Genomic DNA, 26,134 nt, shown 5'->3' on the forward strand with positions numbered 1-26,134 from the left:
ACAAATGCATTCAGACAGCTCTATTCCCAACTGTACACACTGAACACCTGCCAAGTAGAGCAACACTATACAGCAATCAAAATAATAATAATATGTGATATTCAAAAATATTTCTTCTTTTTACAAATGTCAAATAATGACTAAAGTAGTTTTAATTGGATAATTCTTAAACTGGACACATGGTCTTACAAATTAATTATCATCTACTATAGTAAGACAATTGAAAATTAAATAGAACTCTAGGCCAATAGGTATTATTATATGAACCACATAAATACAGGGCTTTAAATGCCCTCAAACCAGCCTCGGTGGTGTAGTGGTTAGACCATTGGTCTACAGACTGGTAGGTACTGGGTTCGGATCCCAGTCGAGGCATGGGATTTTTAATCCTGATACCGACTCCAAACCCTGAGTGAGTGCTCCGCAAGGCTCAATGGGTAGGTGTAAACCACTTGCACCGACCAGTGATCCATAACTGGTTCAACAAAGGCCATGGTTTGTGCTATCCTGCCTGTGGGAAGTGCAAATAAAAGATCCCTTGCTGCTAATTAGAAAGAGTATCCTATGTAGTGGCGACAGCGAGTTTCCTCTTAAACTCTGTGTGGTCCTTAACCATATGTCTGACGCCATATAACCGTAAATAAAATGTGTTGAGTGCATCATTAAATAAAACATTTCTTTCTTTCTTTAAATGCCCTCAAAGTACTCCCATGTAGATGGCTAGCCCTCATTAACCAAGGCTATGTGCACGACCGTGTATACAGTCACTTCTGTGTTCAGTGGCACAGATGGCAATGTCCATTCAGGTTGTATTTATGGAGTACACAATACATGTATTTAGTACAATGTGTGTATGGTAGTCGACTGGACTCTTGTGCGAAAAGATCCTTGCAAAGTGCGGCATTGGGTAAGTACAAAGAATTAAGGCGGTCAGCAGTGCAGATGAAAAGATTAGAAGCAATCATGTGTGTTTCCAGTATCACAACCTATCCTAATTTTATGTATTGACCTGAAATTTTTTTAAGCAAAAAAGAAATTAAATAATTTAAAAAAATCAGGGTTTTTTAAGGCCTAATCAGAAACTATTAAAAAGTCTTTGCATATTATATTATAGATAGCTTGGTTTTTTATATTGTTTAACTTTAAATAACACTTTCAACTTTATATAAATCCACAACTTTCCAAAGACCAAGCCATGGGTGTTGAGTCACATATCAGAAATAAATCCCTGTCCTTATAATAGAGTTCATCAATCAATACATACATTGTACACGTGTATTACTTTCCAGCTTCATTTATGATCGATCCATTAATTGTCTTGACACAGTCTGTTAATTTGTATGTACACATTGATGTGGTGGAATAAGTGAAGGAATTAATTGCTTAACAGTTAACACCCCAGCACAAAGGAAAATATAAATTGGCTGTTTGGTGTGAAGTAGTGGAAAAGAATTATTAGAGATGGTTATTCTCTGCTTGTAATGATAGATTTCTCATTGGTGGTTCACACAATTAAGAGAGGCTATAGCTATATACACCAATAAACTTACATAACAATAAACCAATGACCATTCAGAAATGATTTCATTTGGTTCACAAAAAAAGTTTGTTTTGTTTAATGACACCGCTAGAGAACATTGATTTATTAATTATCGGCTATTGGATTTCAAACATTTTGACATAGTCTTGGAGAAGAAACCCGCAATATTTTAATTTTGTTATTTACACCAACCCACAGACAAGATAGCACATACCACAGCTTTTGATATACTATTTGTGGTACATTGGCTGGACCGAGAAATAGCAGAAGCATTTAATTCAAACATATTTTGAGGGAAAATCAAAACTGAATTGTTAATACATGTATCGGAGAACATTTTGTTAGGCAAGTTTTAAAGATCACTACACAGTTCTGAAACATTAAATAGTATAGTTGCTAATCAGTTTTTAAACAACTGTTGCTAACAAAAAAAAAGGAATTGCCTGAATATGAATTTGTGTCCAAAACTCAGCTGATTTAGACGGTTATGTACAAGAACTACTTGCAATATAGGCTAATGATTAGATACCATATGTCTGATCATTAGCCCATATTACAAGTAGACTGAACCAACTTAATTGGTAAAAAGCCTCATGATAATGTTGGTCAAGTAGACGAAATGTTAGGATTGTTCACAAATCGAGTATAAAGTTTGTTTTGTTTGATGACACCACTAGAGCACATTGATTTATAAATTATCGGTTATTGGATGTCAGACATTTGGTAAAGTGACATACATGTATAGTGTTAGAGAGAAAAAACCCACTACATTTTTCCATTAGTAGCAATTAAGAGATCTTTTATTCTGCAACCTCTGTTTCTATTGACAGATTATGATGACAGATTAAAGCAAAGTCATAAACGTATACTAGCAGATTATCACTTTTGACGTCACTCGTATGACGTCACACGAATAGCTACATTACAAAATTGCTCATTTCACCTCTAGGTCATCGTACAATGTGGCTGAAATAACAGAAATAATAGCTTTTCCCCTTAATTTTTATAGTCTGCAGGATAAAGATAATAACTAGTTAATGACGTGGAATATCTGCTTTATTCTGTTCAGGCTGAATGACAAATTCCGCTAGGTAGAGCCTCAGGGAATTTCCCATTCTTACCTTCACAGGATAAAGCAGATATCCTTTGTCATTAACTAGTTATTGTCTATTTATATGCACCATTCCTCAAACAGGATAGACCGGCATCGTGGTAGGCCATCGGTCTATAGGCTGGTAGGTACTGGGTTCGAATCCCAGTCGAGGCATGGGATTTTCAATCCAGATATCGACTCCAAACCCTGAGTGAGTGCTCCGCAAGGCTCAATGGGTAGGTGTAAACCACTCGCACCGACCAGTGATCCATAACTGCTTCAACAAAGGCCATGGTTTGTGCTATCCTGCCTGTGGGAAGCGCAAATAAAAGATCCCTTGCTGCTAATCGGAAGAGTAGCCCATGTAGTGGCGACAGCGGGTTTCCTCTCAAAATCTGTGTGGTCCTTAACCATATGTCTGGCGCCATATAACCGTAAATAAAATGTGTTGAGTGCATCGTTAAATAAAACATTTCTTTCTTTCAAACAGGATAGCAATATCATGGCCTGTTCCGGCCCACCAACGGGGATCAGTCCTAGACCGACCACACATCAGGCGAGCACTTAATTATAACCACTGGGATACGTCCCGCCCCCCAAAACTGAATAAAATTTAATAATTGTTATGAAATGTGAAGTTAAACAATCCTCTCTCAAACCAAAGGTGAATTTGTTAATCTTAATTGGTTTAATGGTTAAGTGTCCAAAACTCGGCTTATGCAGGGAAGTATACGGCATCTAATCATTAGCCTATATTACAAGTAGACTGCATCAAACAGAAATAGCACATGGCCTCGTTATAATGTTGGTCAAGCGGAAGGGATGTTATGATTGTTCACAAATCAAGTGCGAACATTGCATCATTATTATGTCATATGTGGACATTATATGAATAAAAACCGTTCATTTTTATCAATTTTTATGTCAGTTACAGGCAGTTCTCTAATTGATGATCTGGCATGATGCTTCCTTATACAAGAAAATATTCCACATTGTGCAACGAGACTGGCGGTTTTCGGCCAAGTATGATGAGTCAATATTTACTGTGTGATAAAGTAATTCAAAAGATCTGGCTGTTTAAGAACAGTCTAGCCATGTACCAACAATACTGGGATTTTTTTTTCAACCATTAAGCTTACCAGTGTTACATCATATAGCGTGCTTTCTATTATAAGCTATAATTCACTTACACTGATTTCAACTTATATGTCGTGTATTCTACAACCGTATTCCAAATATTGGCGGTGGTCAGAAAGTAAATTCATGTCTGGCTAAAGAATAGGTTTTCTAGTGAAAGTGAAAAAATACATTATAATTAATTATCCTGCGGGTTGCAGACAAGAAATGAAATTTTGGGAATAATAATGAGATATTGGAATATTACTGGTCATGATGTCAAATTTGTTTTGTTCATTTGTGTGTAATTTAACACGAAAAGCTAAGAAACATCAGAGATCATTTGATAGACCTGGTGGAGTTCATGCTGTGGCAGAAATAATTGTAAGACCTCTATTGAATTTGGCAACTACAATTTAAAGTGCTTTTTAAGTCAACTTTAATTATCATCATGGATTTAGAAAACAAGACACAAATGTTAGCCAAATGACCATATACCAGATAAACACTGATTAAAGTTGTATTGTTTAACAACACCACTAGAGAACATTGAATTAATTATTGCCTGATGGATGTCAAACTTTGGTAATTCTTCCATATTGGTAATTCTTGCAGAGGAACATGCTACATTTTTCCATTAGCAGCAAGGGATCTTTTATGTGCACTTTACCACAGAGACAGGACATCATATGCAATGGCCAGGGGTGGGAATTCTCCTCAGATCAGCTGTTTTCCTCTCAGGGAACATTGCATTTCCTTGCATTTTAATCGTCTTTCCTCCAAAAAGTGTCAGATGGCACAGATTTGAACCTAGGATTTCAAGAATTTCTGAGATCCCTCTCGATTTCCTCTTGTTTTTTACAGTTCACCAATTCCCACCCCTAAATGGCCTTTGATATACCAGTGGTGGGACACTGGTTGAGATAGGAGGGAAAATCCAATCAGAGAATGTGTGTACCAAATCTAAAAAATCATTCTGCCATCTAGTATGGTTAGTATGTATACCCTACCCATATATTATGAATATAAACACATGCATGATAATGGTCTTATTAGAAATTGGTTACCATTTCGTGACATTTGCTAAATTAACTTTCTCTAATTGCCTTTTAACAGAAATATATTATCTTTTTGAGGGAAGAAATCTAAACCAGTCAAGATAATTTATAATCGACTAATTTACACACAATGTTTCAAATACTTCAGCTTGTCGGGTTTTTTTTTCAAAGTTTGCCAGTTCATATTGATTCTAACATCTCGACAGCTTTGCGTGATTGCATGCTTTTGTTACTTGCACTTACGTTGCTTGTATCACAAAGGTGTATTCATCCAGCTAGTCAAATGGCGATTATATTACCAACATATAATAGTGTGCTAACCTCTTATAAAGCAGAAATATTGAATACTTTATGTAACTAATGGTTAGCCAAAGAAATGAGCCGAGCTTGTTGAGTTGTTTTCTGCTTTGTGACAGCGTTGAACAGCTATGAGCAATAAGAGTGTTAATTACTGCCGCTGCAAATATATTGTTGAGTGACTGACAAATCTATAGATGTATCTAAGCCAATTAGGATATTTGAGGAGGCATTGCTGTGACAATAAATGCTTCTGTGACATTTTAGAGTTTCAATTCCTCGACGTGATAATTGTATTTCTTTGAAGTGTTTCATATTTTCCGATTGATTGCATTTGAAAAGGGAATGGGATTTATTCAATAGGAGAATCTGTCGCTATAAACTGTAAGAGAGCAACATCTGGGTTAGAGGACCAACCTTGATGAGGGCTTCTAGAATTTTTACAAAATCCACTAGCCATGGTAATTAGTGATTTAAAAAATTTACGTAGCCCAGTGCTAAAGCGCTTGCTTGATGCGCGGTTGGTTTAGGATCGATCTCCATCGGTGGCCCCACTGGGCTATTGTTCATTCCAGCCAGTGCATCACAACTGGTGTAACAAAGGTTCATGGTATGTACTATCCTGTCTGGAATGGTGCATATAAAAGATCTTTTGTTGCTAATCGAAAAGAGTAGCCCATGAAGTGGCGACAGCAGGTTTACTCTCTCAATATCTGATGCCATATATACTGAGGTACCACGATATCACGGTACTTAACTATTTGGAAAAAATAAAGAAATGTACTAACATATATGAAAGTAAATATACTTGGGTTGCAATTTTTGCAATATCTGCATCATGTCCATGCCATTGTGCTGACAAATAAATGCAGTTTTAACATTAAAACAGTTGGTGGAAGTACACCATAGCATTGGCTTCCGTTCAAGGGAGGTTATCATGATATTGCGGTAAATCACAAACATTACAATACGGTGGACCGCACAGGTCAAAAATGGTTCTTTTTGTACACACATTTGTAGTAATGTCTAGTAAACAAACTTCAACACAAGAACGAAGAAAAGTCAACTTAAAACGTTTCGTTTTTCAATTGTAGTAAAATATTTACATTTTCCAATGGAAAAGTCTGTAATAATAATTATTATTCAATATTCAACAGTTATATAATCAATATTTAGGACTATCGAGTGAAAACAAGACTAGAACATTTTGTTTAAATTGTTAATAAATATAGGCATGGCCTTTAAATGTTTCCATACTTTTCTGGATGTCGCGCGTTATAAATATAGTAACACTGATCGTGTATGGCCTCGTTTTGATATCGTGAGCAAAGAGTATAACTCTAAATAAAATGTGTTCAGTGCATCATTAAATGAAACATTTCCTTTCCTTTCTGTGGGAAAGTATGTATAAAATATCTTGTTAATGGAAAATTGTAGCAGATTTTCTCTAAAGACATGTCATAAAATGTTGAGAAATGTTTAGTATAGTACACAAACGTACATGTATTTTACAAGATGATTACATATAAAAACCAATTGTGTGGGTCATTGCTGTAGTTCATGCCAATTACTTGCAGTTCTGTGCGTGAGAAGAGGTAATTCCAGCACAAAAGCATCACTGACTTGCCATTTTCAAGAACTCGCCCAGCTATATGGAGCTTACACAAGACTTGGCTAGACAGCATTATTACATACTGTATATTAATAAGCTGTTTACTGTAAAAATAACCATATTATTGGATTTTGTTTGTTGGGGTGGTAGTTGTATTTTTGAATATAAAGAACATTAATCCATTGCATAGCTAATTAGATGTATACCCATATTTCAAAATCATGTTTGTTTAGTTGGTAATTATTACATATGTGTTAATGTATTGTATAGTTCGGGGCAAGGAGTAGCTCAGTGGTACAGCGCTCGCCTGATGCACAATCGATCTAGGATCGATTCCTGTCAGTGGGCCCATTGGGCTATTTCTCATTCCAGCCAGTGCTCCACAACTGGTTTAAGAAAGGACGTGGTTTGTACTATCCTGTCTGTGGGATGGTGCATATAAAAGATCCTTTGCTGCTAATAAAAAAGAGTAGCCCATGAAGTGGCGACAGCGGGTTTTCTCTCAATATATGTGTGGTCCTCATCCATAAATAAAATGTGTGCATCGTTAAATAAAATGTCTTTCCATCCTTCAACTGACTCTATGGTATAGCTAGTGGCAACACATAGCCCAGTGGTAAAGTGTTTGCTGGGGACAGGATTTAGCTCAGTCGGTTGAGTGCTCGCTTGAGGTGCTTGTGTCGCAGGATCGAATCACCACGGTGGATCCATTCAACTGACTGGGTTTTTTGTCATTCCAACCAGTGCACCACAACTGGTCATAAGCTGTGGTATTTGTATATGCCGCTTATTTGAATATATTTTTGTTAAGTGCATTTGATTGTATGTACAAGCTATAAATTCTGCTGCATTAAACTTGCCTTATCTGCGAGTTTTATTTTTTTCCAATAATATAGTCTATTTTTGAAAATACATAAAGTGCTTTGATTACATATACTGATAGAAAGAAATAAGGGAACACATAAAATTGTAGACCAAATTTAATTCACAACTAGCGTAATAATATCTGTATGTCATACCAAGTTGTAGTGAGGGATAGAATGTCTTTCTAAGTGTTGAATATGCTGCCTATATGTTCCTAGTCACCTTTTGACAATATGAATTGATTTTTGATGCAGTCATTAGTTCTTGTTGCTATCTGTGTGATCCTTTATTTCTTTCCATCAGTATATATAGCTGACACATTATTTTTTTTGTTTCTTTTTATGTGTGCTGTACGATTAGTAGTATTAATAGTAATTGAACTCGACAAGCATGGCACTCAAGGCTGTGTATATATATAGCCAAATTCAACCAGTGCTTTATTGACTTGTTTTCAGTTATTAGTTCTATTTTCTTTGTTCACTGCACAAAGTGTTTCCTGGAGAGAAAACATTGCTCAGAGAAAAAATCAACCTGTTAATAAAAATGTGATTGATGGTAATGGAACTGAATGATCTGACACGATTAGGCGTAAATGCAAAAATATTAAAACATTTTAGGTGTTGAAGTTGGGATTAACTCGTTTACAAAATATCTTATCATTTCCGATATTTATAACCAAGAATAGCAGCTTTTTGTAATGTTCTTTTAAAGTAATCATAATAAAAATCGATGTTTGGGATTCTTTGAGATGGTTTGAAACTTAAATTTATAATAATATAGTTAGTAGTGTGTGTGTGTTTCATTTTTGTTGGGTGGGGATTTTTTTGTTGTTGGGTGGGGAATTTTTTGTTGTTGGGTGGGGATTTTTGTGTGTTTGGTTGGGGAATTTTTTTTGTTGGGTGGGGGGGTCATAATTTTGGGGATTTTTTTGTTAGTGGGATATTTAAAGATATTTAGTGCTAAATAATTAACACTATAGGATTATTTTATTTTTTTTTGGTTAAAGTTGCATCTAGGTTAAAGGTCATGTATGAATGCATTTCCACTTCTGTTTTGGTCTCTCTGTTTACACCCCTGCGCATGCTGTAACTTCACCGTGGTGCAGGGGTGTAACATTCTCTTTGAGAATGGCCAATACAGCACAAATCCCCTTGTTTTCTTCGGGATACAATTTAAAGTTTTGAGTAAAAGTCAGTGATATTTGTATTTTTACACAGTTTTTTACACTGTTTTTTATTTAAATCTTAAATTTTTATATTGATGTTGATCATCACTTTATTTGTTTGCATTACTACCATAGTTTGACACCCAATAGCCGATGTATTTTTCATGCTGGGGTGTCGTTAAACATTCATTCATTCATTCATTCCTCTGTTTACAGACATCATGCTAGTTAGGGAATATTTTGAGACATGATTAAGCATTGGCTATTGTTCAGTTTAAGAGTCACTCAAGTTTGATTAAAGTTTCTGCAATTGCTTTTAACTCTTGAATATAGTGTTTAATGCATAACTTTCATATTTGGCAGGGGCAGAATATAGCCCAGTAGTAAAGCTGTCTATAGTGTGGTTGGACTAGGGTTGATCCCCGTCGGTGGGCCACGTCTGGTATATCAAAGGACGTGGTATGTGCAATCCTGTCTCTGGGATGGGGCATATAAAAGATCCCTTGCTACTAATGGTAAAATGGTGTTCACTACAAAATGTAGTTGGTTCCCCTCTAAGACTATTAGCAGACCTGTCAACCTTTAGACAAGAGAAAGCAGGAGGTGTGTGTTGAAAAAGCAGGAGATTTTGTCAAAAAGCAGGAGATTTTTAAATTCACACAATTTAACCCAAAATCGCAAGATTTAAAAAAAAACATTATTACAATAAGTTATATGAATACTTTATAATGTCATATATACTTCTTAACCTTAGATCTTGGCATTAAAAAGAAAAAAAAAATTATTAATTTTTTTTTTTTTTTTTTTTTTAAAGTTTAAATATTATTATGATTTAATACATATTTAAAAAAAAAAAAAAAAATGTATCAAAAAATGTTAAGAACATGAACAAGAAATAAAAAATTTAATTACCGTATATCGCTGTGTATTAGCCGACTCCATGCATTAGCCGACCCCCTAGTTTCACCATCCAAATCGGCTTTAAAATTATAGACCTTGTATATAAGCCGACCCCCCTATATAAAACTAACCAAGTCAGATGTCTGTGTGGTCTACAAAATGACAAAGTACATCTGCTTTCAAACGTCATTTGTCACAGCAAACTTATCCGAAAGCAGTAGCCGATTTCTGTTTATAGAAACGGTGTCCGGTTAATTTATTTCTCGTAAAATATAAGTACCAAGATAGCGAAATATACCTAAACATTCTTGATTGCAGCCACACGTTAAAAACACAGTGACTGTTTGCATTGTTGATTGTGCTAATCGGTCGTTTCATTACTACATGTAGTCGGCTATACCCTACCATACCCAACCACCCCACCCGTGTCGATTAATCCCAAGCCGACAAACAAAACAAATGAAGCTGGAACAATTAACGTGTTCACCGGTTTAGTAAGCAGTTTTGTAATGACATGACCTGCGAAGTTTTCAAATTGTTTTGATCGGTCACCATTTATTGTTGTTTAAACAGATAAATATTACTAAATAACTTTTAAACACCAATTTATTAAAGATGAACATATATATACAATTTTAATTCTTTTATTTGTAATAGGTGTTGAAAGCGGAAATGCAGAGCACAATAATGACAATAGATCGAGTCGAGCCGTGACGTCACTATTCTAATTTTACATTTACTATAAAATGTTGACTCCTTAGATAAGCCGACCCCAGCCTTTGACTTGATAAATTTTGTATCAAAAAGTCGGCTAATACACAGCGATATACGGTAGTACATTTACGGTATTACACTTACAGCCTTACAGGTTGCGTTACATTATCATTTGTGGTTAGTGTAGTGTACCTAAGTACCAAAGACAAATTTATATAAATCTTATAAATTAATATTCAGTTTTTACTATAATGAGGAACGGTGGCGTGGTACTTATTTAAAATCATTATAATGATGCAATAAACATTGTATTTTCATTAATCATAAGTAAAACCTCATTACGGACATCGTGTGAAATATACCGGAATTATACCCATTTCCGTGAGTAACTTTATGTCAATGTCAAACACAACATTTTTTTAATTGTACAAAAATATTTCTTGAAGTGTACCCTTTTAACTGACACAAGTATGTTTATACAGCTAATTGGTCTTTTCGTTGTCTTGCTGTGAATGTGATTTTAACATGCATCGTGTGTATCGCTGTCAACTCGGAGTCTGGCAGTTCAGATTCGTCATAGTTGCATTATGTAATCCAGTGGGAAGACATTTTACAATTCAGAGGTGTTATTAGAACTAAATTGGATAGTTTTTTTTTTTTATATGGCAACACTGAATCAATACACAGCCTGTTGAATTAGCGGCAACACGCTTTGTAGCCATTACGATGACAACAAACATTATAATTACATGTCATTTTATAAACTCCATGTGCTTTTTTAACAATATAAATAGGCTATCCCACAATTTTTCGGCAAAGGTTAAACAGTCGGGACAATTCGGCCTGTTACATTCTCAGAAGCCGAAAGTAGTCGACATTTGCCGAATTCCAAGGCAGAGTTACCCCTTCTGTTATTTTGACAAAAGAGGATCGATTTTTTTTTATACTTACAAAAATGTCATTTAACAGGAGAAACTGTCTCCCGCACAGGGGAAAGGAGATTTGATCAAATACCGGGAGACTCCCGCGGAATCCGGGAGGGTTGACAGGTCTGTATTAGTCCAGGAGCCAGGTCAATTTATCTGTGTCAGAGAGTCAGAAAGGTTTGATCATTGATTCTTATGTAAAAATATGTGCAGATTTGCAACTTTTACTTGCCTAAACCTGTATGATAATTGGGTATTTCCTTTCTTTTAATGGTACATCTGACATACCAATGATTAAAAAAATCAATGTGCATTAGAGGTTCTGTTTAAAAAAAAAAAAAACCCACCCTAACTTTTCTTTCTTTCCCCCACCCCCCTACAGGTTACCTCTTTGGATATATGCAAGCCTGCAGACCCTTCACACATCCCATGGGCCATCATAGGCACACAGGAACCGGGGGTAGGGTTCTATCCCCCCCCCACAGGCCCTTCAAGCCTTACATCCCATGGGCCATCATAGGAACCAGGGGTAGGGTTCTATTCCCCCCCCCCCCCACAGGCCCTTCAAGCCTTACATCCCATGGGCCATCATAGGCATATAGGAACCGGGGGCAGGGTTCTATTCCCCCCCCCCCACTCCATTTAAGGATAAATTATAAGGTTTGTTCTGTCCTATACTATATAAGAGTTAAAAATATGACCAGCATGTGCCCCCTCCACTAGTGACTGACACCCGCCTAATTCCATCACATAACATCCATTAGAGATTACACCCCCCAACTCCATCACATAACATCCATTAGAGATTAAATCCCTCAACTCCATCACACAGTTGAGATTTAGCTCAGTCGGTTGAGTGCTCGCTTGAGGTGCTTGCACTGCAGGATTGAACCACATCGGTTGACCCATTCAACTTAAAGGGGCTTTTCTCATTCCAACCAGTGCACCACAACTGGTCAAAGGCTGTGGAATGTGCTTTACTATTTGTGGGAAAGTGCATATAAAAGATCCCTTGCTACATTAGGAAAAATGTAGTGGGTTTCCTCTCACATCGTGTCAGAATTAACAAATAATAAAATTTTGACATCCAATAGCCAATGATTAATTAATCAATGTGCTCTAGTGGTGTCATGAAAACCCCCAACTTCCATGACATTTACAGTGTGATCCCCCACCCCATTCAAATGAAGTTCGCAGGCCTTGAAATTTGTAGTTGGAGCAGCTAGCTGGATATTGGTGGTCATTTGGCTTCTGAAGAAAACCAAAATAAAGCTGTTACTTTGGTACAAATGATCTGATTTACACAAGCGTAGTTAATACGGGGGTGCCAGTAGAATGAAACCACTTGAAAGGGAAGCAAAATGATCTTCATGCAAGTAGAGCAACATTGAATAAAACTGTTTGAGCGTTACAAAACGTGTGATTTATCTGCTCAATGTGCGTCCAGCTAATACGACAAAAAGATGCGGAATGGTGATCAAAAGAAAAGACGTTTGAACACTGCAGTGCTATAAACAGTATTTCTCTCGTGATTTATAATACAGAGGTGATTGCCGCTCACACACCTAAGTACCTGATTGGCTACTGACAATGATGAAATATGAAAAATCTGTTCACTGGCATTTCTGCCCTATTGAGCGATTGGAAACTCTCATGACATATTCTTGCCAAAGAAAAACATTAATTCTACTCTGTATTGGCTCTGATTTTCCCCTTCACTGATACAGCGATTGACATCTGTACTGAAGCAACGTCTTCTTTCATGTTCTGCTATTCAAAAGATCACCACTAAAAAACCACGCTGACAAAATGCCTGAAAGGTCCATTGTAAAAAGGTTACCCATTATCGAGACAGTCAGTTGATCATTCTGTTTAAGTAGAAAAATGCCATATTGTCATTTTTTTCCTAAACTTTACCTAAATAATTTGTAAATGGGTTTTTTTAACGACATCACTGAAGTACACTGAAAATAATCATGAACTACTTATTGTCAAACGTATGGTCATTTTGATAGCAAGGGATCTATTATGTGTACTTTCGCACCAACAAAACAGCATATACCACAAGTTTTCATATAGCAGTTAATTGTGGGGACCTAGTTCAATGACATTCAAATGGATGGAATGTTAATCATCATGAAGGTATTTCAGCCAAAGTGGATCTCATTTCCATCAAGTCTGTAAGAAATTGTTTTATAGATCTAGGGATTTATTTAACGACAGCACTAGAGCACATTGATTGATTAATCATCAGCTATTGGATATCAAACATTTAGTAATTCCGACTCGGTCATAAGAGAAAACCCACTACATTTTTGTATTAGTAGCAGTTGAAGAAGAAACCCAATCAGATGAATGAATCCACTAATGTGGTTTGATTCTGCTATGCAAGTATCTCAGGTGAGTGGTCAGTGTTCTCGCTGGGTGAAAATTAAAGGAGGGCGGCCATGCAGCACCACACCCTTCAAAAAATAAAAAAATAAAAATAAATAAAAAGTGGGAGTGGGACCTTGGTTACCATATTGTTGTGTGTTGGTAGACTTGGTTTATACGAAATACAGGTAGACTCGTCTTTTATTTGGACCGGTCTGACATTCACGGGTAGTTCCGGTTTTGTTGATCCGATGAAAGTTTTAATATTATGTTAATAAAGATTTCAAGAGATATGAAAAACAATAAATATGCTTGTAAAGTGATCCCCTAATGTCTGATACATTTTTTGTTATTTCCATCTTCATAGAATGAATCGATCGCTGTGATAAAATATTATCGCCAGCTGATAGTTTAATTTTTGTAAAGGCGATGTATATATTATTTGGCATCCAAGATAAATGACTTTAATGATAAACACTACCACTTCTGTTGTTTTTATAAGTGGTGATATCCCCCCAAAATGAAAAGTTTACCATATTTTATAAAGAACTGCTGAATAAAAAGAATGACAGGAAGTAAAAATCATCCGTTACAACCAATTATATCTGCAACTGAGGTCAAAATATGAGACAATAGTTAGTGGAAACAAAAGACAGAATGACCATTCTGATCACATGACAAATTTGGTGCCAAATAAGTGGGGGGGTTTTCAATCAGAGATTGCCGAATCCGTAAAAAATTAAAATGATTTTATTGCTAAAATAAAATATAACTTTTATTATGTGTATTAAACCTACAAATGGACACAGGTATGGGAAAAAATAGAGGCTGTTAAAAATACTGTTGAATTACATTATGGTAATTGTCGTAAATGTTTCGTCAATTGCTTTTTCGTACACAACGTGGCTTGTTTCCTTTGATTTCCAGTGTGCAGACTGATTGTTGTGGGGTTTTTTTTATATGTGGAAAAAAGTGTGCATTTGGAAATAGCGCAGATAGGTGCTGTAAAATATATAGTAGGGCGGAGAACGTGAAAGGAAGGTGGCAAATGCAATAGCGGGGCATAAATAGAGCAGCGAGAACACTGGCGCTCAACTGACATAGCTAAATCCAGCCTAATCGGGAAGAGACTTTTAAAAAGCATCAGACATAATTGCACTTTTAAACTACAAAGAAAATTTTTTTGTGTGGTCTCAGCAACGTTACGAAGTAAAAAGGTGAGATAGAGATATTAAGTTTCTGACAGCAGTGGCGACAACTTCTGCATTAAAGTTCCAGTTAAAAGTTTTGCATTTAGATTAGTTTCTCACAAATTGTACATTCTAAATCAATGAAAATTGGTTTATAGTTGCACCTATGGGTGTTCATCTAGCTAATGAACCACGACTGGTGCATCAAAGGCAGTGATATGTGCTATCCTGTCTATGGGAAGGTGCATATAAAAGATCCTTTACTGCTAATAAAAAAAGTAGCCCATGAAGTGGCAACAGCAAGTTTTCTCCCTCAATATCTGTGCTGCCCGTAACCATATGTCCGATGCCATATAACCATAAATAAAATGTGTTGAGTGCATTGTTAAATAAACCATTTCCTGCTTTTGAAGATTTTCAGTAATGTAAATACTGCAGATATACCATACAGTAACACTTACTGCAAGGATATACACAAGGTTCATAGTCGTAAAGTAAACTTTTGACAATAAATTGATACTAGAAGAGAGACAAAGTCCTGTTAAACAACAGTTATAGCTGTCACATTATTAAATAGTTATTAAGATTGGATTTTCTTGCTTCAAGAGCTAAATATCAGCATTTGGCTGGAGCTATACTGCAGTTTCATTTTCACTAGTCATTAAAATAAATTTATTAGTATCAGAGAACCAATTAAGAGCTTTTACACCATGATGTTAATTAAAGGTGCTCGGTGAACCTGATAACAGAATTATACACATATGCCTGATCAGATATTGATGCATGTATATATTAGTATATGATTCCATTTTCATCACCAATTAATTACGAAGTTTAAGAAATGAATTATCTGGAAAGTGAAGTTACATGTTTTGCTTTGGGGTATTTCATCAACTTGCAGTGGAGCATCATGGTTGCTGAAAATCGATAATATTGACAAAGCGATCGAGCTACAAGATACAGATGTTATTTATTATATGATGTTTTGTCAGTATCGATTACACTAGACGGAATGTGACAGAAACAGCTTACTAGCAGCACATTACTTTATTTCAGGATAAATACACATTTAAATTGTTAAAAAAATATTAATCATTTATTTCAATAAGAATTGCAGTAATTTTTGTGAGAAATTATTGATTAATCATTTCCTATGTTACATCATGGCCATGTTGTGTCTGAGGAAAGCCAGACACTAAAAACGGTGTTAATTATAGAAAGCGGGCAATGCATTTGTGGCGAGATGATTGTTACACAGGCAACAATGACAAGATGTGCACTTACTTGTCATGTTGTAGAGATGATACCAGGGATGTGGAATTGGATAGCAAGAAGAATGAATTGATGAATCAATGAATGTTTAATGACACGTACCTAGCACAAAAAATATCTGATTGGTCATTGAGTGTCAAAGCAAGGTGGCTCACAACAAGTGTAAGTCCACAGCGTCCTATCCAAACTTTTCCTTGCTAAGCACGGCTTACACTAGTATTGAAATATAAGTGGACTTAAAGAAGCAGGCAATAGGATTTCAAATTTCATGGGGAAACACGTTTTCGATTGCGTACTTTGTGACGATGGCAACCCATCGGAAACTGTTTATATTATTTTCATTGAATTAATACTTGATATGATAATCCACCATGACTGGTATATCAAAGGCCATGGTACATGTATGTACTATCCTGTCTGTAAGATAGTGCATATAAAAGATCCCTTGCTACTAATGAAAAAATGTAGCGGATTTCCTCTCTAAGACTGTCGAAATGACCATATGTTTGACATCCAGTAGGCGAAGATTAAAGAATTAATGTGCTCTAGTGGTGTCATTAAACAAAACAAACCTTTTATATATATATTTTTAATTTATATATAATTAGCTCTTCTTCTGCAATCACGATATCGGCTGAGTGGGTATTCAAAGTATAAGTAATGCAGTAATGATTGATGATGGTGTGACCGTCCGGTTTTCTGAGGTAAAATTTGCATTAAAGGAACACAATGGGACTGGATAATTTCGTCCGGTACAGTTTAGAGGGGTTTTCAGTTTAGAGGGGTAAATTTTAGTGTTAAAAGATACACACATCACGGGACCATGTAAAACATCCGGATTTGAGGGAATTCCTGTTTACTGAAGGTCCAGTTTAGAAGGGTTTTACTGTATAATCATGGGAACATACCAACACACTATCGGAAACGATAATTACAGTGAAATCCGAAGGCCTGACAAGTCATAGATTTTAGTATTTAGCATTTCCTTGTTCCTTGAATTCTGAAAATTGATATACCATGCATTCATGATATGCTAAGAAAAATGAGGAAAATATGCACTCGATCAATTCCAGTATTATATCGCAGGTCTTTAGATCTCAGTAATTTGGACACAGAGGGCTCTTTGTCTGTCTGAGCATACCAAGGTCTTTTAGTGCAGTAATGCTAATAATAGCTGGTAATGAATTATACATATTCAAAAATGCATTTCAAGTTATTTTAATCTGATTACAGCTTAACATTCTATTGATTTTGAGGTCAGCAAGTTTGTACTTAATTTGGGCTAGCTTGTTTATGTGGGTACACCCTTTATCGCCTCAGTTTTGGTGCAGTCGTCGTCGTCTTCTCGTTCGGTTGCATATGCTCACTAAACCCTGAGATGTGCTGCATCAATGAACTGGATCATCATTTGGAGCTCTCCAGAGCTGCCCCATAGCTTTCTTTGATGCTCTTTTCTTCTGGCAGTCTAAAGCCCTGTATGACTGTTGCTGTTCACGAATATATATATATATATATATATATATATATATATATATATATATATATATATATATATATAAAAACTTTAGAGAGGGCGAAGTTTTTAACAGCAGGGAGACTTCAATTTTTTATCCCAAAAATAAAATAAGCAAAACAACTTTATCTTAATACAGGTGCAATTTTATTTTTTACCGACTGTGCTGTTAATTGATAGATATTTGCTCTATATTAGGTGGGGTTTTTTTAAATGACCTTTCCACATCGCCTTCTTTAGAAATAATGAAATGTAATTGAACAGCACTAATTTAACCATTTAGAATTCATTCTCTCACAAGTTTGTCTTCTCATTTCTTTTAATAACTGCTCCATGCAGAGTATTGTCCTAGTAGGTTAATCTACCACAGTCAAGCTTAGATTACCCAGAGGCAATTAAATGTGGACCACAGTCAGTTTCTTAATTGATACACTGTGAAGCTGTTGGACTGAATGGGTACTAGTATCTGTGAAGGTGTGAAAATAGCTTATCTGCTGCGCCTTATCACTTGTTTAAATTTTTTTAATAGAATTTACAGTCGTCGCTTAACACGGGCACTTTAGTGACTTGGGGATCCAGTTTAGGTGACCGCTGGGTGTGTAGGACAGGTTACCTTTTATTATGAATCCACTAGGACAGGTTTGCTTGCATTATTTTATAATTTCGACATCTGTTTTGTATGTTGAATTTATTCATTATAACAATTTAAAGTCTAATTAAAGCTAGTTAATTACTCCCTGCATTTTTTTTCACGTCAGGTCTGCTGCTCCAAACAATTAATTTCTTTTCAATCTATTTCCCAAACTCCACAAAAAAAATCATTCGCCATAGTCTAGATCCCCACCCTTATACAATTTCCAGCACATTTGCCTGACAATATGCTTCAACAGTCAGTAGCACGTTTAGGCCAATTATTAGTGCCAAGACACGTGTGTTGTCTAAGCTAGTCAGTCTACCAGTATCTGTGAGCCTGTCACATGATTTTGTAGCGCCAGTCTCTCTTCAAACTCTCAGACACTTCACACTTAATTATTATCAATGAATAGGTGTTCCTCAAGAATAGGTGTTCCTCACCATTCATCGGTGATGTGTACATTGCATGTGATGACTATTTTTTAAAAAGGCGACACAGATTTCGCCTTATAGTGACTGGCACGGCGAAGTTAGGCTGGTCAGAGCGAAGTTTGGGTTCACTTCGAGCCCTGTGTATATATATATATATATATATAGTGGACTCGGTCTAAACCGGACTCACTTCATACTGTCGAAATAATCCGGTTTACATAGAGGACCAGTTTAGGCAGAGTTTTCATCCAGAGTTATCGTTCTTGAATGATCGACAACTCGCATTGACATTTGAACCCATGTTCATTTCACAGACATAAGAAATATACCTGAAGGGACATTCCCGAGTTTGCTGCAATTTTTAAGATGTTATCCACTAACAGAGACTCTTTAACGATTGTAATTACATATCAAATATATTTTTCTGCATAAAATATTAGTGGCTGTATATTAAATGCGTTTCTGGTCGTTCTAATATTTGTACTAGGTTAAATTTCGTTTTATTTCCTAAAACATTATTTATTCATACGTACGAAATTATTTGAATACAAAATCCAGATAAGAGTAAACTTCACACCAGTGCGATTACATTTTGTATTTGATCTTGCGACGGCGTTCTGATTACTCAGCAAGTGACTATCATTATTCAACTAATTAAGCAGCCCGTCATTCAGTCAAATCCCAGTCCAGTGTAGACGGAGGTAATTAATGCATGAACGGTTCTTTCGTTCTTGATTTTTGATCCGGAGTCCGGAGTACGAGTACAGATTAGGCAGAAATGTATACCTAAGAGATAAACAGTAGCTGGACGGGGCTTTAGAAATGGACCGGTTTACGCAGAGATCCAGATTACACAGAATCCGGTTTACAGTCCACTCTGTGTGTGTGTGTGTGTATGTGTGTGTATTATACACACACTAAACTTGAAACTGATTTAAAAAAGATATGTTTTATTTAACGATGCAATCGACACATTTTATTTACAGTTATATGGCATCGGATTGAAACTGATTTAACTACAAAAAACTACTGGGATTAACTTGTATTAAATTGTTGATTGTCCCACGCGAATCCTGAAAGTTATTTTATTATGAAACGGTTCATACTTCTGGGGTTTTTTCTCTTTTTTTTTGATTGGTTGCTGTTATATTAAAACACTTGAAATTTGCCTTGTTGCCCTGCCTTCTGGTCCTAATGCCCATAACAAAAACACCATCAGCCTAAGCCAAATGGCCTTGTCTTCTGATTTGCCAAATTCAAAGCCTGTATAAAAACTTCTTTTTTTTTCTCATAAAACACATGAATGCATGAATGAATGAGAGTTGATTATATACCATGTGTATATAAATATACACTTTCACTGAGCTTACTTTAAAACTTATAAAAACCCTCTGATGACAGGGTATGCTGTATTCACCACTCTCAACAAGAATGCTGCCACCCTGCACCATTTGGCAAGGTACAGCACTTGTAGTGGCTTAAAACAAAAAACTTTTATCAAGAACGACTACATAAATACACCAAGGATCAAAAGACCAAATACCTTCAAGTTGAGAAATATTTTTCATGATTAATAAACCATACATCCACCACCCACACCCGAAAGTTTAACATCAATTCATCAATCCTCACTTGAAAATTAAGTTGAGAAAATCTCAACATCAATCATAATTTAATTCCGTTCAATTTAAAGGCACTAATAGAAGCTTTTTGCAGTCGGGCAGAGGTAAAAGAAATTTAATTGCCGACATTGGATTCTGCACCATTACTGTGGATCCTTCAAAGCATCATTCAATTAATTTCAGACCTTGTGCAAATAGTTTTCCGTTTTCTGTTTCTGTTAGTTTGTGTTATCATGTTATTCTCGGTATGATGCCAGACAAGACTGTGGTTTATATGTTAAATGCCATTCTGAGGTGCACATTTTGATTCTGAATTTGTACAAGTTTTTATGTGATATAGTTGGGTACATCATATTTATTGTTAGCAAATAAGTGAATCTTTATGGATTTGCCCATTGGGCTATTTCTCGCTCCAGCCAGTGCACCACGACTGGTACATCAAAGGCTGTTGTATGTGTTATCCTGTCTATGGGATGGTGCATATAAAAGATCCCTTGCTGCTAATCGAAAAGAGTAGCCCATGAAGTGGCGATAGCGGGTTTCCTCCCTCAATATCTGTGTGGTCCTTAACCGTATGTCTGACGTCATATAACCATAAATAAAATGTGTTGAGTGGATTGTTAAATACAACATTTCCTTCCTTCATTCCTTTATGGACTGCTAATTAAAGTTCAAAAAGTAAATATTGCTATTATGTGTTAATATATATGATCTGGAAAAGATTATTTAATTAAGGTAAAATTCATGTAACAAAACACATTAAATTTCAAGTTCCACCATTTTATTTCTAAGAAATTTATAAAACTTTAGGGTTTTTTTGTGTAAAAATCATCTGTAATATAATATGCAGGGTGTTTTAACAGTTTCTGACCATTCTGATTGCTTGTCTACCAACTGCCTTCTTTATATATGCGATGCCACACTTCTCAAGGATCTTTTTGTGTTTAGGTTCAGTCAGATACCATATACTCATCATGTTAAATATTGTGTACAAAGATAAATACAGTGTCAATGGATGCTGCCAACTTTGTCACTTAACAGAGAAGTGGCTTTATATACGGCCATATATTTGGCTTTGGACCACGTAATGAAGGCTGGCCATCTACATGGCAGTTATATTTTGAGGGAGAGGTGGGGGAAGCCCAGTAGAACACTACCACACCTCAGCTTAACTTTTCTGTGCTAAGCATGGGTTACATCTATAGTCGTTAAATAATGAGGCAATTCAGGGTTACAGGCCAGTTAAAAAAATAAATATATATTTTTGTTTAACAACACCACTAGAACACATTGATTTATTAATCATCGGCTATTGGATGTCAAACATTTGGTCATTTTTACATTTAGTCTTGGAGAGAAAACCAGCTACATTTTTCCGTTGGTAGCAAGGGATCTTTTATATGCACCATCCCACAGACATGATAGCACATACATGCGCCAAGGCCTTTGATATATCAGTCGTGGTGGACTGGCTGGAACGAAAAATAGCCCAATGGGCCCACTGACTGGGATCAACCCTAGACTATCTGCGCATCAAGCGAGAGCTGTACCACTGGGCTACGTCCCTCCCCTACAGGTCGGTTAGGTACTGTAGGTTATTGAGAGCTGTACCACTGGGCTACGTCCCTCCCCTACAGGTCGGTTAGGTACTGTAGGTTATTGAGAGCTGGGCTACGTCCCTCCCCTACAGGTCGGTTAGGTACTGTAGGTTATTGAGAGCTGTACCACTGGGCTACATTCCTCCCCTACAGGTCGGTTAGGTACTGTAGGTTAATGAGAGCTGTACCACTGGGCTACGTCCCTCCCCTACAGGTCCGTTAGGTACTGTAGGTTATTGAAGAGACTGTCCTGAGTTTGTTGTCATTGTAACTAGTTGAAGGCATACAGAGTCATTTTGATTACTAAAATTACATATTAAAGATATTTTCTTGTTACATTGTCAGAGTCTGTATGAACAAAGTGTTTGTTGTCATCCTAATGTTTGTTGCCATCCTGTCTGTTGTCATCCTAATGTTTGTTGTCATCCTAATGTTTGTTGTCATCCTAATGTTTGTTGCCATCCTGTCTGTTGTCATCCTAATGTTTGTAGTAGCTCAAACCAGATTTTACCTTCCAATAAGTTTGTATGTTTGTCTAGGAAAACTATATACATGTATTACGAACTAAAGTGAAAAATTACAGCTACAAACATTAACACACAACCACAAATACAATGGATATACAGACACTGGTATTCTAAGCGCGAAAATTTATTTAATATGTAATTCTAGTTGCCAAAAAGACTGTTAGTCTGAAACATCTTACAATGGTTGCAAACTTGGGGGTCCTTTCAACACATTTCATTTCTTAGGTACCTTCACAAAATGTGGTGGCCATGTATTGGCGATCAGGGCCCCATTCCACAAAGCGATCTTAGTGCTAAGATCACCGTAACTGCATAATTACCGTATGCACTTTAAATGATCTTAGTATTGCGATCGCTTCGTGGAAAAGGGTCCAGACAACCAACATTTCTAGATGATCTGTTAAATATATCTGTTAAATATATTTCATAAGTATAATTACAACTAAACTGAATATGATGGGGAAAAAAAAGAGACGACCACAATGTATTGAGTCAGATTACGTGCATGCAGAAGTGAACTGGGATGGAAAACAAAATTAGATTATAAACTGATACCACCAGGGAAAGTTGTGACACGAATTGAGTAACACTATTGACATTCTTTAAGCAGTGATTTCAATTGCCTCCACTGCATGGTCCAAGCAATCTCTCCATCAGAGCAGTACTGGAAAATCTGCCAACACATCTGTCAGCAGGCCGAGTATATGACAAAAGATTAAGTGTCAAATATGAAGCCTCCAATTGTCTTGAATGGCTCATGCCTCCAGTTAAGCCTTCTTGGGGCCCCCTTCATGGAATATTGACTCGGAATTAGTACTGATGCTGTTGGAGAATAGGCATGTCTGCTTGCTTAATGGAATTCAGTACCATATAATAATTCTTCACCAACTGAGTCCGGTATGCCAGCTTATTTGTTACGTTGGTATTCTATATTTAAAACTTTTATTCTTCAATCACATAATGGTTAATACATAGGATTTATGTTCATGTACAGATCAATTCAGCTAAAGTCTCTTTATGCAACATCTGTTATATAAGCATTCATATATATATATATATATATATATATATATATATATATATATACTTAACTCCAAAAGAAACGCGAAAATTTTAAAATATTAAAAAACCCACATTTGAATAAACTATGTACAAATCGATTAAGTTGACCAATAGCCATCTTGTCAGCGTATCCAATTCCACATAACGCATGAAAAAAACGAGTACAGTGTGACGTCACGCACGTGCTGAAATTGACGACCAAAATCGATCTGGAATGCAAAACGGGTGGATCATGAAAGATGCGAATTGCACGTGAAACACTACCAGGCCTGGGTATAAAAGAAACGCCAGACAGCAATGTTCAACTCATTTTACGAGTAGCGATACAACGATGCCACGACTTAACGCTGATTCCAGACATAGAGCTTTGGGGAATTTGGAGGCCGGAATGGATGCCAGGCAGGTTGCACGTGCTTTCGGTGTCCATGTCTCGACAATCTACCGTCTCATAGACCGATTTCTACAGAACAACAACGTCGTCGACCGTCCACGTAGCGGCCGTCCCAAAGTGACGTCACAGCGCCAGGACCGTTACATCGTCCGAACTCACATGCGTGATCGGTTCGTACCAGCCACCACAACAGCCCGGCAGACAGTGGGAACCCACAACCGCCCCGTTTCCTACACCACGGTACGACGTCGTCTGATCGCCATCCATCTGAACTGTCGTCGACCGTACATTGGACAACGTCTCACACAGCGACACCGCCTTGCACGACACAACTGGGCTGTTCTGCATCGACAGTGGCGGAACCGACAGTGGCAGAACATCGACTTCTCCGACGAAAGCCGCTACTGCTTAGATAGGGCCGACGGTCGTATGAGGGTGTGGAGGCGTCGAGGTGAGCGCTTCACAGATGCGTGTGTTATGGAGAGGGACCGTTGGGGAGGGCCTTTCGTCATGCTGTGGGGTGCCATATCCTGGGGACGTCGTGTACAACCTGTCATCTTCGACAACAACGGCCGAGGACGCGGCAGGGGCGTCACAGCACAGCGCTACATCGACGAAGTGCTCACGCCTGTGGTGGTGCCTTTTTTCGCGGGTCACCGTCAGATGGTTTACCAGCACGACAACGCCAGGCCACACACGGCACGGGCCACCCAGGCATTCCTGGCACAGCACAACATCATCACAATGGACTGGCCAGCTTTAAGCCCGGATCTGAACCCCATCGAGCACTTGTGGGACGAGGTTCAGCGCATGATGAACCAATGCCCTGCTCCCGTGGTGACACAGCAGCAGCTCCGCCAGGCCGTCGTGGACACCTACAACAACGTGCCCAGGGCCTTCATCAGGAACCTCTTCCTCTCCATGGGTAGGAGGTGTGCGGTGGTCATGGCCAGCAATGGCGGACACACCCGCTATTAGTGGACATGTTTGAGTGGCATGTGACGCCATTGAAGAAGCGCCATGGCCTTAACATTTCAAATGACAATGCGGCCTCGATTTTTAACATGTCAATAACATGAAATCTCATCTTTACGAATTGTTTAAGTTTTTCATAGAAACGATTATTTTAAGAACTTTGGGACGTATTTCAATGAGTGCACTCAAAACCTCCAATCTACGTATTCGCGTTTCTTTTGGAGTTAAGTATATATATATATATTATATATATATATATATATATATACACACACACATACATACATACATACATACATACATACATACATACATACATACATCTATCCATCTATGAATCCACGAACAGATCAATTTAGTTATTATCTTTCTAATATTAGCTTTTATTCAAATATGTACAATAATTCTTCAGCAGCAGTCTGGTATGCCAGCTTATTTGTTACATAAAATTGGTATTGTATATTTATTTTGTAATCACATAAAAAAAGAATCTATAGATACACTTCATAATTAAGTCCATACTCGGATCAATTTAGTTAATTTCTCTCTGTCCCAACAGCCATAATATTATGTTATACATCCATTTAGATGTGTGCAATTGGTCATCCATTATGTATTGTATCTATTTGTTTGTCCGTCCATCAATCTGTCTGTCCGTCCATCCATTCATCCATCCATGTCCAAATCAGTTTAGTTAATCTTTCCAGCAACCATTATCTTATCAGTTATTCATATATTCACAATAATTCTTCAGTAACTGAGTGGTATGGCATCTTATTTATTAGTTCTCTATCGGTCCAACCGGAGGGGACTATAGGTTTCATCACCATCCTGTCTGTCTGTCTGTCTGTCACGACATAAAGTTTTCCGGATGAGTTTTGGGGTTGTTGTTTTTTAGAATGCCTTGAGATATTGAGCTTAAATTTTTTATATAGCTTTATCATGTACTGTTACTGATCAAGTTTAACTTTCATGATGATTTACCCACTTTTCACAGATGTTTGGTCTTTGATTTTAAGAGATTTCTGGTTTAGAGAAGTTCTGTTCTACATTGATGTTTAAAAAGGGAGCTTGAAAAACAGCCAATTTTGAGGAAATTCCAGTTTACAAAGGGTCTGATTTTGGGAGGTTTCACTGTATATTCTGCAAATGCATAAAACTAGGATCTATATATTTGACAATTATGTTCATTAATTTAGCTATATGATTACATTATCTGGTATTCATACATCAGTATGCACAATTGGTCATCCATTTGTTT

General features: G+C 36.8%; 1 protein-coding gene and 1 long non-coding RNA gene across 3 annotated transcripts in view; one reads left to right on the forward strand and one right to left on the reverse strand.

Moving 5' to 3' along the window:
* Positions 1–26,134, forward strand: part of LOC121380687 — a 247,045-nt gene that overhangs the window by 91,971 nt on the left and 128,940 nt on the right. The window contains exon 1 of one of the 2 annotated variants that reach the window (XR_005958991.1): positions 790–907. The exons of the other annotated variant lie outside the window; for it this stretch is intronic. This is a non-coding gene — a long non-coding RNA (uncharacterized LOC121380687). Of the gene's footprint in view, positions 1–789; positions 908–26,134 lie in introns of those variants that run through there. 2 annotated transcript variants of the gene reach the window in all.
* The window catches only part of LOC121380680 (zwei Ig domain protein zig-8-like), a 141,994-nt gene that overhangs the window by 82,881 nt on the left and 32,979 nt on the right, over positions 1–26,134 (reverse strand). The window lies entirely within an intron of this gene.

This window comes from Gigantopelta aegis, chromosome 2 (genome assembly GCF_016097555.1).
Source record: "Gigantopelta aegis isolate Gae_Host chromosome 2, Gae_host_genome, whole genome shotgun sequence".
Classification (NCBI taxonomy): domain Eukaryota; kingdom Metazoa; phylum Mollusca; class Gastropoda; order Neomphalida; family Peltospiridae; genus Gigantopelta; species Gigantopelta aegis.